We start from the raw sequence: 12,842 nt of genomic DNA on the forward strand, positions 1-12,842 counted from the left end.
CAGGAGGATTCAGGCAGGGAAACAGGTGTCCCAGGGGAGACCACAGGTGGAAAGAAGGCAGGGGGCAGAGAGGGCAGTGGGTGTGGCCAGGGGCCAAGGACAGGACTGACGTAGGAGTGTCTGTAAAGGCTGAGTGAGTGGATGCAGCCTGCCTGGGTAGGCGCAGCTGGGGCCTGGGCTGGCCGCAGCCTCCAGGGGAGGGTGTGGAGGGACTGAAGGGCAGGAGGGACACTGGTACCGTTCTCATTAAGGGCACCACGGTCATCAAGCATGGCCTTGGCACACGATGTCCATTCCCCACCTCCCCCCAAGTCTCGTGACCTGCAGGGACCCCGGGCCTCCCCTTCTGAGAAGGCAAGAGGAGGGGAAGGGCTGCAGTAGCCCACGTGAGAGGCTCAGGCCCTCCCAGGGAGCGGGCCTCTGGGACGGGGAGGCACTGTTGGGGGAGGGGTGGCATTCCCTGCAGAAGGGAGTGGGGTGCGGGCTCCTGCGGGGACCAGGGACAGAACAAACACACAGACAATCAGACGGCAAATACAGGGAGCTGCAGGCACAAACATTGATTCCCCAGCTAGAAATGGGAACATCTAAAAATACAGAACTGTGGTTTTCCCAGGAATGCTCAACGGCCCACACTCAAACTAGAATGGCTCCTGGATTACGGGTTAGAGTAAATAAAGAAGATCATCTAAGTAACATAACCATAGGTTTTTCACTTAAAATGACATCTGGTACCAACATATTGCCTGTCTCTAAGAAATTCAAACTGCCAGTCGGCCCTGGGAACTTCTGCTGCTTTCGGCAAATTTTCCTCCCCAGTTGCTCTGACTGCTGGGAAGAACCCAAGTTGGGCTTCCCACTCTCCTTTGGGTTTCACAGTCCCTGTCGTCACCCAGGAGCCACTGCTGGACATGGGCTGGTCCTTGCTCAGTGCATGGTCAACCGTGCAAAGGTTGCTGAGCTAAGCAATATGAAGTGCACAGCCTCTGGGTGGTAGTCAGCGGCACTTTCTTCATTAAGAAAGTGGGCCGGTGCCGTGGCTTAATAGGCTAATCCCACCTTGCGGTGCCGGCACACCGGCACACCGGGTTCTAGTCCTGGTTGGGGCGCCGGATTCTATCCCGGTTGCCCCTCTTCCAGGCCAGCTCTCTGCTGTGGCCCGGGAAGGCAGTGGAGGATGGCCCAAGTCCTTGGGCCCTGTACCTGCATCGGAGACCAGGAGAAGCACCTGGCTCCTGGCTTCGGATCAGCGAGATGTGCTGGCTGCAGCGGCCATTGGAGAGTGAACCAACAGCAAAAAGGAAGACCTTTCTCTCTGTCTCTCTCTCTTACTGTCCACTCTGCCTGTCAAAAAAAAAAAAAAAAAAAAAAGAAAACTGGCTCCACGGCAGATGTGAGTCCTGGTTCCAGGAGGTCCTAACGGGTCCAGGCTGAGTCCCTCAGTTTCCTCATCTGTAAAGTAGGGTAACAATGTAACAATGTTCCCCACCATCCTGAGGTAGTCAGAGATACCCACTTCACCATTCTCCTCCTCTTCTCCACAGCAGGTGTACGTGCGCTCCAAGCTACCCTGACCTCTGACACCCAGGAAGCCAGCTAGTTGTTGAGATAACCAGCCTGGAGTGCTAGGCTCCGGCAAAGATGAAGAGCCGTCTTCAAAAGAACATTACCGCTGGCTCTGACCCTGCCGTTCCCCGGGTGTCCTGAATCCTGACTTCAGATCCTTGCTCTGCATAGCTGGGTATCTTTGATGAGCAAGGCAGTGAGGGATGCCAGCTACGCTCTTACGCTGGCTGCTGTGAACATTACACATTGTCTTCCTGTTCCCCCTGTGCAGCTGGTGAGCAATTGCTGCCTCCTCTCTCGTGCTGTTGCCCGAAGCCTGGTTCGTGGTACACTTCACCACTCCTTTCTGCCACTAACACAGTGACTGCATCCCAAATGCACACTGGCTGGGCACAGGACAGTGGCTCCCAGGGCCACCAAGCTTTGAGCTGAGTCACACAGGGAAACTCACTGAGCTCATGGCCCCCAAGTATGGGAGACCTGGCTGACAGTGGCTCCCGGGGCCACCAAGCTTTGAGTTGAGTCACACAGGGAAACTCATTGAGTTCATGGCCCCCAAGTATGAGAGACCTGGCTTCTGAAACCTCATCTGGCAGAGCTCTGAGGAGGGAGGCAGAAGTATACAGGGCTAAAGCAGTCTTTGGACAGGCTGAGAGTTGGAAGTGCAAACACAGACAAGTACTATACAATCAAGCTCTGGGAGATCCCGTGCCCTGGAAATGTGAACAGGGCGACAGAAACCAGAAAAGTGCTGGCCACATGTAAGGAAGGGCACCAGCATAAACTGTCACCTTTGGTGAGCTGACTCAGAGGGTAGAAGTTAAGCTGCTGGGGCCACTGCACAGGACTGGTCTTCTGACCAACCCAGGGATGCTGGCCCAGCCCCGGCCTTCCTCTTTTCCTGGCTCAAGCAGCTACTATGTCCAGCAGCTAGGCTCTGTCCCAGGATCAACCACAAATTCTCAGGGTTCTTTAGATATAAGAACTCCCTCGACACCTAGGGGGTAGGGATAGGAAGTAGGGTTACATTGGGTTTCACCTTTGCACAGGGGGCCATGCTAATCTTCTCTGTATTGTTCTGATTTTAGTACAGGTAAAGCCCAAGTGAGCACTACATTGAGTTTCACATTTGCTCTCTGCACCCCAGCCAGTGGGTCTCTGCTTTCAGAGCTTGGCTTTCAAGTTGAGAAGCATAATAGGCATGGTTTCCCCACGTGCAGAGAGGAAGCTGGGCGAGTCCAGGGCTACCTGTTACAGTGGCCCCAGAGCTGTCTACAGCCATGACCATGAGGTTCATGCACAGTGTCCCTACTGCCTCTATGGTGTGTTCTGAGAGGCAATAAGTCCCTTGCTCTAGCTACAAGTAACTGGCAATATCACTTCTTTTTGGCCAACCACAGTGGAAAAAGAGCTAGACTCCCAAGATCAAACAATACATCTTCTTTCGGGGGTGTCATGTTGTCTTCCTTGTTTTTATTTCTTGGATTGGTGCATTTGTTATCCAGCATTTGTGGGAATACTCGTTGGCTTCTTCTTTGATTTTTTGCTTTTATCTTTGAACTGTGTCTGATTGGATTAGTGGAGTGTCTGCTTTCAGGGAATACCTAGAGGTGTGTGGTGGGTGTGGCCAGGGAGCTCTGTTCAGCGCTTCAGGGTGAAGAGTGTGTCTGAGGTGAAACATCCAGGTTTAGCCTGTTAAATCTCTCTCTCTCTCTCTCTCTTTTTCTTTCCTTCCTTCTTTCCTCCCTTCTTCCCTCCTTCCTCCCTCCCTCCCTCCCTCTCTCCTCCCTCTCTTTCCCTTCCTTCCTCTCTCTCTCTCTCTTTCATCAGAGGGGAGGTTTCTTCTTGTCTGTTGGCAGACAAGGAGGTCCTCTCCTCAAAGGAGACCAGTGCGTGGGCACTAGCCCCAGTGAGAATATTATTTGTCTGCTCTGCCACAAGGACCACACACAGGATCTGTGCAGTCCTCAGTATAGGCTCAGCTCCCCCAGCAATGTCCCCCACCAGGTAATCAGGGAGCCTTGATCGTGTGCAGTCTCCCACAGTGACTGCCCAACTTCCCAGCCACACCCTGAGGCCTCCCACACAGCCTCAGCGTTTTCACAGTCCTGGCACACAGGCCTCCCACAGTCACGAGCATCCTGCCCCTTGTCTGTTCTCCCCAGAATTAGGAGTCTCCCTTGGCTCGTTGCTGGGCACGGACGTGAGCTGGCACTGCTGTTACATATGTCCAAAATGGTGCCTGCTCTCTGTCAGGTTGGTAAAGGACGCCTTTGCAGGATGACCGGGAGAGAGAAAATGTGCCCCTCGTGTGTTTTTTCTCCTCCAGTTTGGCGGGTACACTGTACCCATGGGGCTCCAAGCCGATTCCTCTAAGCTCTCTAAGCTCTTCATGCAGCTTTATCGGCAGTGGCTTGGGCGGCTGCAGTCTGGTCTCACCTTGTTCTCCAATGCTGGTGCTGAGGCTCTCGGCTGGTGGGGTCCTCAGTTGTGTGCATCTTCACCCTCCATGAAGGTCTACTGTGTCCCTCCAATTTACACAGAATTCCCTCTGCTGTTCCCCAACTCTTCCCTGAGCCTGCACTCTTTCCACTTTTTAAAACTATCTTCTCCTAGACTCAAGCAATAAGCTCCCTCCCTACTCCACCATCTTAATCCACTCCTCTGCGGAAAAAAAAAAAAAACATCTTCATCACAGGAGAACTGTCGGGTGTTATTGGACTTGGATGCCACCTGTACAGGGCTTCTGAAGGGACCCAGTGAGTGGAGGTCATCACGGTTCACAGCACAACCCCTGGCACATAATAAACACTGGGGCAATGTTCAACATCATCTAATTTCCTGCAATATTTAAAACATAACCAGCCAGAGAGCAAGGCTCCTGGCTTCCAAGAGCCAATTTGTCCTGCGGTTTTCCATTCTTTATTGCTCTTTGGCTACCTTTTGATCCAGGTCATGGTGATTCTACCGAAGAGAATATAAATTGAGTTCAGTAAGTTGCATGGCTCAGACTCTCAAAGACTTTATTAACATCAAGAGACATGACTCAGTGCTGTGGCCTCCCCGGCTGTCACGCGGCAGGTTCGTCTCCAGATGCAGCCGGACATCTCTGGCACTGCTGCCTCCGTCTCAGCTCTCGGGTGCACCTCTCCCCTGGTTCTGCAGTCTTCTTCCGGCTTCAGCATAGACTTCCCCAGGATTCCCTTCCCTACTCATTCCTCACACTTCTATTCTAATTGTAAGCACAATTCGGGTCCCCGAATAGACAGGCACAAAGCAGATTAAGGTTGAAGGAGAACAGCGGTGTGAGCCCCAGGCAGGGCTTGTGAGGCTCAGCCCGGTCCTCTTCTTCTGGGCTTTGCCTCACTCCATCCATCTATTAAACAGCGTTAACCAGGATTATTAGGTCAGCAGTCTGAATTAGCCTCGCAGGGACACCTCTGGAGCCTGAAGGGCATTTTTCTGGGAGTCTGTCCTCGTAGGGTGGGAGAACAGGTCCCAGGCTCTCGCGATGTTGCCTAAGACAACACAGCTCTCAGAGGAAAGGCCTTGGACAAAGATGTGGATTCTTGGATTCCTCTGCTGACCAACAGAACATACTAATTTCCCACTCCAGCTGCTCCTGTCTACACTATTCAAGGAGAGGCTGGGACAGGCTGATGCTGTCACTCTAAGAGGCGGGCCTTGGTCAAACTCCTGGCCTCCAACCAAGAATGGCCAGGACCACGGCAGCACAGCCTGGCCCACCTGGGACTCCATGAGCACTTCTTGCATGCTGCACACTCTGCAGAATCACTCATTTCACCCCCACAACAATCCTATCAGATATCCACTGGGGTCACCACCATTTCACAGATGGAGAACCCAGACACATGATGCAACTGACCCAGAGTCCTGTCTCTACTAAGTGCTGGAGCTAGGCCACGAACCCAAGTCCTCAGACTCTCATGTCTGTATTCTTGGGAAGTTCATTTGAAGTGCATCGTTAAGTTGACTATGTTAGAGGAGTGAGAGATGTTTTTTCTAGACTGTCTTTTCATTAAAATTTCAATTTATAGAAAAATTAAAATATAGAAGTATTATAATGAACAGGGCCAGGCTGTGCCCTGTCTGGTGGTCGTTCAGTCTGAAGATGGCCCCTATTCACTCTGGTCAAGCAGGTGGGAGGTGAGTGTGGGAAGTGGTTGGCAGATGAGCAAGCTCACTCAGCCTCCTGGACACACCCACTGTCCTTGTCCAGGGTTCCCCTTCAGTAGGCCCTGGAGTCACGCCCCACCCCCACCCAGGGTCCTGGCTGCCGCAGACTTCCTGGGAGACAGTGTGATGTGACAAGGCATGCTCTGCAGGGGACAAGGCTGGGCTTGAAGTCCTTTCTCTCTGACTCTCAGCTCTGGGCTCTTCACTGCTCCACCTGTGGTTTCCTCACCTGTTAAAACGGGGCTCACCGTGACAACACAGTGCTATGAGGGTGAAACTGAAACAGGTGATGGAACAGCATGCATAAAAGCTTTATAGACATCGCCAATCAAGTATCCAACTACATTTATTTTCAGGGTGTAAATGGAAATTAGGATTTGCCCTCCAAGGGTACCTGCATTTTAAAAGAGGAATCTGATCAACTCGATCATGCTCCAATTAGTGGGAGGTGTCGGTGGCATCAGAAACACAGCTGTCCTGCTACTTTCTCCAGGCAGCTGTTAGGACTGGAGTAAGTGTTTCTGAAAGGCGCCAGCCCTGTGGTCTTTCTTGTTGAAGTTCACCTGCTTTGCACTGTCTCTCAAGTGCTTGCCTTCAGCTTCCCGACAGCAAATGAATTGGGGCTGCTGAGAGAGCAAAGGAGGTGGGACCTCCATGCCGATGGGTGCAGCAGAAAGAGTGTCTGGATCCAGTGAAGATCAAACACAGGCCAGAGCAGGGCAGCCCACCAGAGCCCTTTGCACTGTCAGCCACGGTAGGATGTGCCAACCTGAAGGCACCTGTTAAGCGTGCAGATTCTTTATGAGACAAAAATGACTCAGACACCATTTATCCCTTCAACATTTGGCAAAGATCTCCTCTGTGCTGGGCACCTTTGGGAGATATGACCTATGATGATAAAAACATATTTCTATTACCCATTGTAATAATTTTCCAGGCACTCATGCTTACATCACCTAACTGAATTCTTGAAACAGACCTGTGCAAAATGTAATCTAAAACCAACTTAGAGGACGCGAGACTGAAGTTTCAGGAGAGGGTACCTCAGGTTCCCAAGTCAAGGTTCTTTTTTTCTTTAAAAAAAAAAGATTTATTTACTTGAGAAGTGGAGTTGCAGAAAGAGAGAGGGAGAGACAAAAAGAGAGGTTTTCCATCCACTGGTTCACTTCCCAAATGTCTGCAACGGCCAGAGCTAGGCTGATCTGAAGCCAGAAGCCAGAAGCCTGTCCTGGATCTCCCATGTGGGTGCAGGGACCCAAGGACTTGGGCCATCCTCTGCTGCCTTCCCCGGCACATTAGCAGGGAGCTGGACTGGAAGTGGAGCAGCCAGGACTCAAACTGGCAGCCATATGGGATGCTGGTGCCTAGCCACAGTGCCAGTCCCCAAGGCCAAGGTTCTTAAAAGGTAGAGCTTGAGCTGAAGGCCACTGGTAGGTTCACTCATTCATTGATTTCTATATAAAATGGTAGGAAGCTTTCAGAAATGGTGTTGATGCAATTCAGTCTGGATCTACGCCTTCAGGGGAGAAACCGGCATGTACAAAGTTCTGTGCGAATGCGAGCACTCTCCACTTCTCACTTGGATAGATGTTATGATAGAGACAAATTCGCTTGCATTAATTTTCAAGGAGAAAAGAAGAAATGCACTTCAAGCAAGAAAATTGGGTGTCTGGGAAGGTTTCCAACCAGGAGATTTCCAGTAGGACTTGAAAAACCTGGGCTGTTCTGCAGTATGGCAGGTGAGGGTGGGGCGGGAGGGGGCGAGGAGGCGTCTTTGTTCACCCTTTGCTGTGCTGGGTACCAGAGGACTTGGAGGGGGACGGAGCTCAGTGGGGCCTTTAGTTGAAAAGAGACAAGGGTACAGCTTAGATTTTGAAAGCTTTTTTCCTCCAAACACTCAGACAGGATGGTTCTAGGACAGACTGTGGTCAGACTCCTGTCTGCCAGGGCTGGGGTCTGGTCTGGTGGAGTAAGTTCTCTGATGGCTAGCACAGAGCTGGCCACTCTCCAAGTTGGGGTGGAGTGAGAACCGGGAGACTCGAGGGGCAGGTGGTACCATTATCTTCCCAAAGTGGGAATGAAGGCAGCTTTTGGTGCTTTAACATGAGACAGGATGGTTTGTCCTTTTTTATTTTATTTTATTTTATTTTGCCCATTTGACAAATGTTTACTGAGTGCCTTGTACGCTGGAGGGTCACAATGGGAGCAGAACAAAGCTCCTGCCCTCAAGAAGTACGTACGCTGGTGGGAGTAACAGACAGAAAATGAAGGCAATGAGAGGTGGAGGGCTGCTCTCTAAGACTGAGGTGCAGCGATAGCTCTTTGAGGACACTGTCACACTGTCATTGCAAGCAATGCCCCAAAGAAGTGAGGGACAGAGCCTGCTGGCTATCTGGAGGCAGCTGTTCTAGGCAGAGGGGGCACCAAGGCAAAGCCCGGAGACAAGAGAGTGATGTGTGCAACTGAGGTCAGCTTGAGAAAGGTGGGTAGAGGTGAGGTCAAAGAGGGAGTGGGCACAGCCGTGGTGCAGGTCCCATGAGCCCTGGAAGGCACCCTGGAAGGTTTCTTCTAGTGTCAGGCAGGTCCTATGATCTGGGGACACAAAGTAATAGCCCCTGCCTGCATGGAAGGGATGACAAAGCAGATGAGTTCAAGGATCCCACAGCAGGTGCTGGGAGGCATCTGGCTTGGCCAAGGGCTCAAGACGACAGCACTGAAGCTGGGAGGAGTTGTGAAACGGGCCAGAGGCCAGCTTGGGTTTACAACTAGTTTTGCCCACATTTCCCTCTCAGTCAAATCCTTTGATCTTTCTGAGCTTTGGGCTCCTTGACCATACTTCTTCTCTGGAGAGAAAACAAGGCCAGAGGTGTGAAAAGCACTCACGGACTGTGAAGCCCCGGATGGATGTCAAGTACTGGTACTGTCTCAGCACACTGCTTTCTCTTCCTTGCACTGGCAACACTCCGTGTGCAAGTGCACGCAAGTGGTGCAGGCTCCCAGCACCTCTGCCCACCCACGAGAGCTGGTCACTCATTCTGTGATGATCTAGAGCCAGGCTCCTGTGCTGTGGCCATTAGGCGTATCCTGGCTCTCAGTGGGGCTGCTGGAGATACTACCCTTGTGGCGTTTGTTCCAGCGACCCACTGGAATTACTCAAACATGTGTGCTGACTCCTGCATGCTTCTAGGCCCTTCACGGTCTCCAACAAGAACCTGGGAGAGGCCCTTGTGTCTGCTCCCCAGGCCCCAGACAAACGGGGGTCACAGGGCTCCAGGTGTTTGGTCTCCCTGCACTGCCATTATCCGCAGTTCAGAGGGCACTGCTGTGCCCACATCAGCCAGGCTTGGCCCTGGCCACAGCTACATCTCTCTGTAGCAAAGGCACTCAGCCAGGGAAAGGGAAGAGTCTGCTCTGCCTCTGAGGAAGGCACATTTGGGGAGTAAATTTCCGTCAGCAGAATGGCAAGGTCATAGTTTAAAACCAAACTACCCCAACAGTGAAGCCAGAGTGCCATTCTGCTGGAGTTCGAAAGCTGTCTCCAGGTCCTTTAGGAAGAAGAAATTCCCCTTTCTCCAGCCCCAAGGCCCCACGTCCTTCCTCTCCAGGTGTTATTTCTACAATCGGAGCTATCCTACAGGAAGCTCATGGTCCTCAGCTGTGAGGTCTCCGCCTGACTTCGGGGAAAGCACTGGCTGTATTCGAAGGCAGGCTTCACTCAGTGGCCTGGAGCATCCCTTGTCCCTCAGTGGCTCTCTGTAAAATGAGAGGATCAGAACGATAGCCCCGAGGTCCCCACCCGTGGCCACCTGCTAGGCTTCCAGGACCCTTCTATTCTAACCATGGCACCCTGCCAGGATCACTGGGATCGCTGGGTCCCTTGGCTTTGGCCATACCACCTCTCTGTCCATGGTCTCCTCCGCCCTCCCTCCCTGGTTTAAGGGACTCACTGGTCCCTGGATGGAATTCTCTTCTGAGTCTGTGCATTGCCTCTCGCGAAGCATCCCATCTGCTGTTGGTGCTCAATGAGCACCACGGCAGACAGACAGACACCCGGCCTGCACCTTTGCCTCTGTCACGCAGTCAGCCATCACAGTCTTGGCATGTCCACATCACGTCATCGGCACCAGCTGCTGTTTCTCTGCTGTGTGCATCCTTTACTTGTACCTGAGAAGCATAGCTCCTGGGGCTCCATTGCATTCCAATCATAATGGCACTTTTTAAAAAAATTATTTAAGTTATACAAGTTTGATGTATTTCATACATACAGATTTAGGAACACAGTGATACTTCACACCCTACCTTCCCTCCTGCACATGCTCTCACCCTTCATCTTCCTCCCTCTCCCATTCCTACTCTTAGTTTTTACAAAGATCTATTTTCGGTTTACTTAATGATCATATAGTTAACCCTACACTAAGTAAAGAGTTCAACAAATAGTATGAAGAATAAAACACTGTTCCTCAACAGAAGAGACAAGGGCTATAAACAATCATCAAATCTCAAAGTGTCCATTCCACTCCAATGCATTACATTTCAGGTACTCTATTAGTTGCCTCAGATCAGGGAAAACATGACATCTGTGTTTTTGGGACTGGCTTATTTCACTAAGTATGATGCTTTCCAGCTGTGTCCATCTTGTTGCAGAAGACAAGATTTCTTTTTCTTTCTTTCTTTTTTAACAGCCGGGTAATACTTCATAGTGTATATATACCACAATTTCTTTACCTAGTCAACAGTTGATGGACATCTGGGTTGATTCCACATTTTAGCTATTGTGAATTGAGCGTCAATGAACATGGAGCTATAGATAACTCTTTCATATGATTTCTTTTCCTTTGGGTAAACTTCCAAAGGAGTGGGATGGCTGGGTCATATGGTAGGTCTATATTCAGATTTCTGAGATATCGCCATACTGTCTTCCGCAGTGGCTGCACCACTTTGTATTCCCAGCAGCAGTGGATTAGGGTACCTTTCCCCCACCCCCACATCCTCACCAGCATTTGTTGTTTGTTGATTTCTGTATGAAAGCCATTCTAACAAGGGTGAGGTGAAACCTCATTGCGTTGTGATTTGCATTTTCTTGATGGCTAGTGATCCTGAGCATTTTGTCTATTGGCCTTACTGGCATTTTTCTTCCTCTGGGTATAGCCTTCATGGCTCAACAGATCTCTGTTGAGAAGGCAGTCATTTTATTCACGGCAGAAATGGCTCCACTCTGGGTCTGTAGCTAGGTGGAAGGCAATGGATGTCTGATTGGGCTGGGAAAAGAGTGGACTTAAATACGTACAGGGTTGTCATGTATGGTACTCCTGGGCTCCAGGGGCTGGACACAGGCCCAGCTTCTGCATGTCTGGGAAGAGCACAGAGGTTGAGCCACATGGGGTCTGACAGAGGTAGGAGGGCAGCTGTAATGGAACGCCAAGCAGAGAGACCCACACCACGGGACTGCCTCTCCGCCCAGGCTGGGCAAGGGTTTGCAAGCCTGATAGGAAGCAACTAGAGTGGAGGGGCGCTGGGCCCAGAGACGCAGCCCAGGTTCAGGTTAGAGGTGTGGGCTTCAATCAGCCAGTGTGCTGTCTGTGCCGTGAACATACCCAGCAGCTGGTTCCCGGATATGAGGACTTTCAATGAATCTGGATCGTGACCTAGAAAACCTGCACCATGGACAAGGAAGCATTTGCCGTGCCTTCAGAAGGAGTGAGCTTTGGGTGAGGCCTTTGTAGGAAGAGTGATTGATGAGCCCATTGTTTGCCTCTCCTGCATTCAGATAATATGCCATAGTGGGAATGAGAGAGAAAATGCAATGTACCTCCTTAACCAATAATCAAATCTGTTAGCTTTTTCCAGGGGTTCTTCCATTTTCAATGTGATTCTTTGATTTTCAATGCGTTTGACGGCCACCCAGAAGTCTGTACATTTAAATCTGATGTAATGCACACGTGTCCCCGCCCTGTAAGCCAGGTATAAAACCTGCAGCCTAACCCAGCCTTGCAGAAGAGCCACTTCAGGCAGCTGCGTTAGCCCAACGGAATCAACTTCAACTTTGATTTTCCAACTCACAGACTCTGGTCATTTCAGTTAACACAGGGAAGGAGGCAGCTCCAGGTGGTCTTCGGAGGCAAATCCCATGGACTTTATGGGAGAACTGCAGCTCCATCCAAGGGGGAGAACACAGAAGGAGAGGGTGGTAAGAAGGTATGGGTACAACTAAGCCCACGGTGGGCAGCCCCAGGGAAGGAGAGGCCACCCGCACCAAGCTCTGCAGGCAGAGGAGGAGCCTGGGGGAAGTGGGTGTCTCCTGGGAGAACAGCTCTTGCAGGACGTGGATAACCAGGAATGAGGGACCCGCGGAGGAGCCTCCTGCACGGAGGGGCCGAGGGACTCTGTGATTCTCTTAGATCCTTTGGAACTCTCAAATTCTGTACATTTTTTAAAAAAAGTCTATACCACAACAGCTACCTAATGTATAACTTCAGTTAGTCACAGAAGATTTTCTATTCTAGCAGGTTTTATTCTTTCATAAGATAAAACATAACTTTATCGTCAGAATGTTCCCGGCCAGCTAGTTCAGGGGTGGTACACTACGGCATGCTGCCCATTTTCTTAGATAAAGTTTTCTTGGCACATGGCCACATCCAGTCATTCACAGATTGTCTGTGGCTGTGTTTGTGTAACAGTGGCAGGACTGAGTAGTAGTGACAGAGACTACACGGCTCATGAAGCCTAAAATGTTCATTCTCAGTCCTCGTGGAGGCGAGGTTTACCACCCCTTGATCTAATCCTCCATTTTCTAGACGAAAAAGCTGAGGCCCACAGATCTTCAACTTCCTTTAGGTAAGCTAGCTGGTGACTGAGTGCCGACAACAACGCCTATGACATGTGATGCCCGTGACATGTGACATGTGACATGTGTATCTTTGCCTTAGCTTGCTCTGTCCTGGCCCCAGCTGCTCTATCACAGAAAGCCCGTTCACAGGGTATCACCCGTGCTTTTACAGACTGGGTGCCAGAGGGGCACAGATGAACTCCACCACCTGCTGGTCACAAGCGGGGCCTCACCCTTCTGAGTTCTGACCCTA

The 12,842-nt window shown here is 51.0% G+C and overlaps 1 protein-coding gene and 1 non-coding gene across 3 annotated transcripts in view; both read right to left on the reverse strand.

Annotated features, from left to right (window-relative positions):
- The window catches only part of FAM78B (family with sequence similarity 78 member B), a 98,945-nt gene that overhangs the window by 36,177 nt on the left and 49,926 nt on the right, over positions 1-12,842 (reverse strand). The window lies entirely within an intron of this gene.
- Positions 2,579-2,681, reverse strand: LOC133761286 (U6 spliceosomal RNA). The gene has a single exon (XR_009866087.1). It is a non-coding gene; the product is annotated as a U6 spliceosomal RNA (small nuclear RNA).

This window comes from Lepus europaeus, chromosome 5, assembly GCF_033115175.1.
Source record: "Lepus europaeus isolate LE1 chromosome 5, mLepTim1.pri, whole genome shotgun sequence".
NCBI lineage: Eukaryota > Metazoa > Chordata > Mammalia > Lagomorpha > Leporidae > Lepus > Lepus europaeus.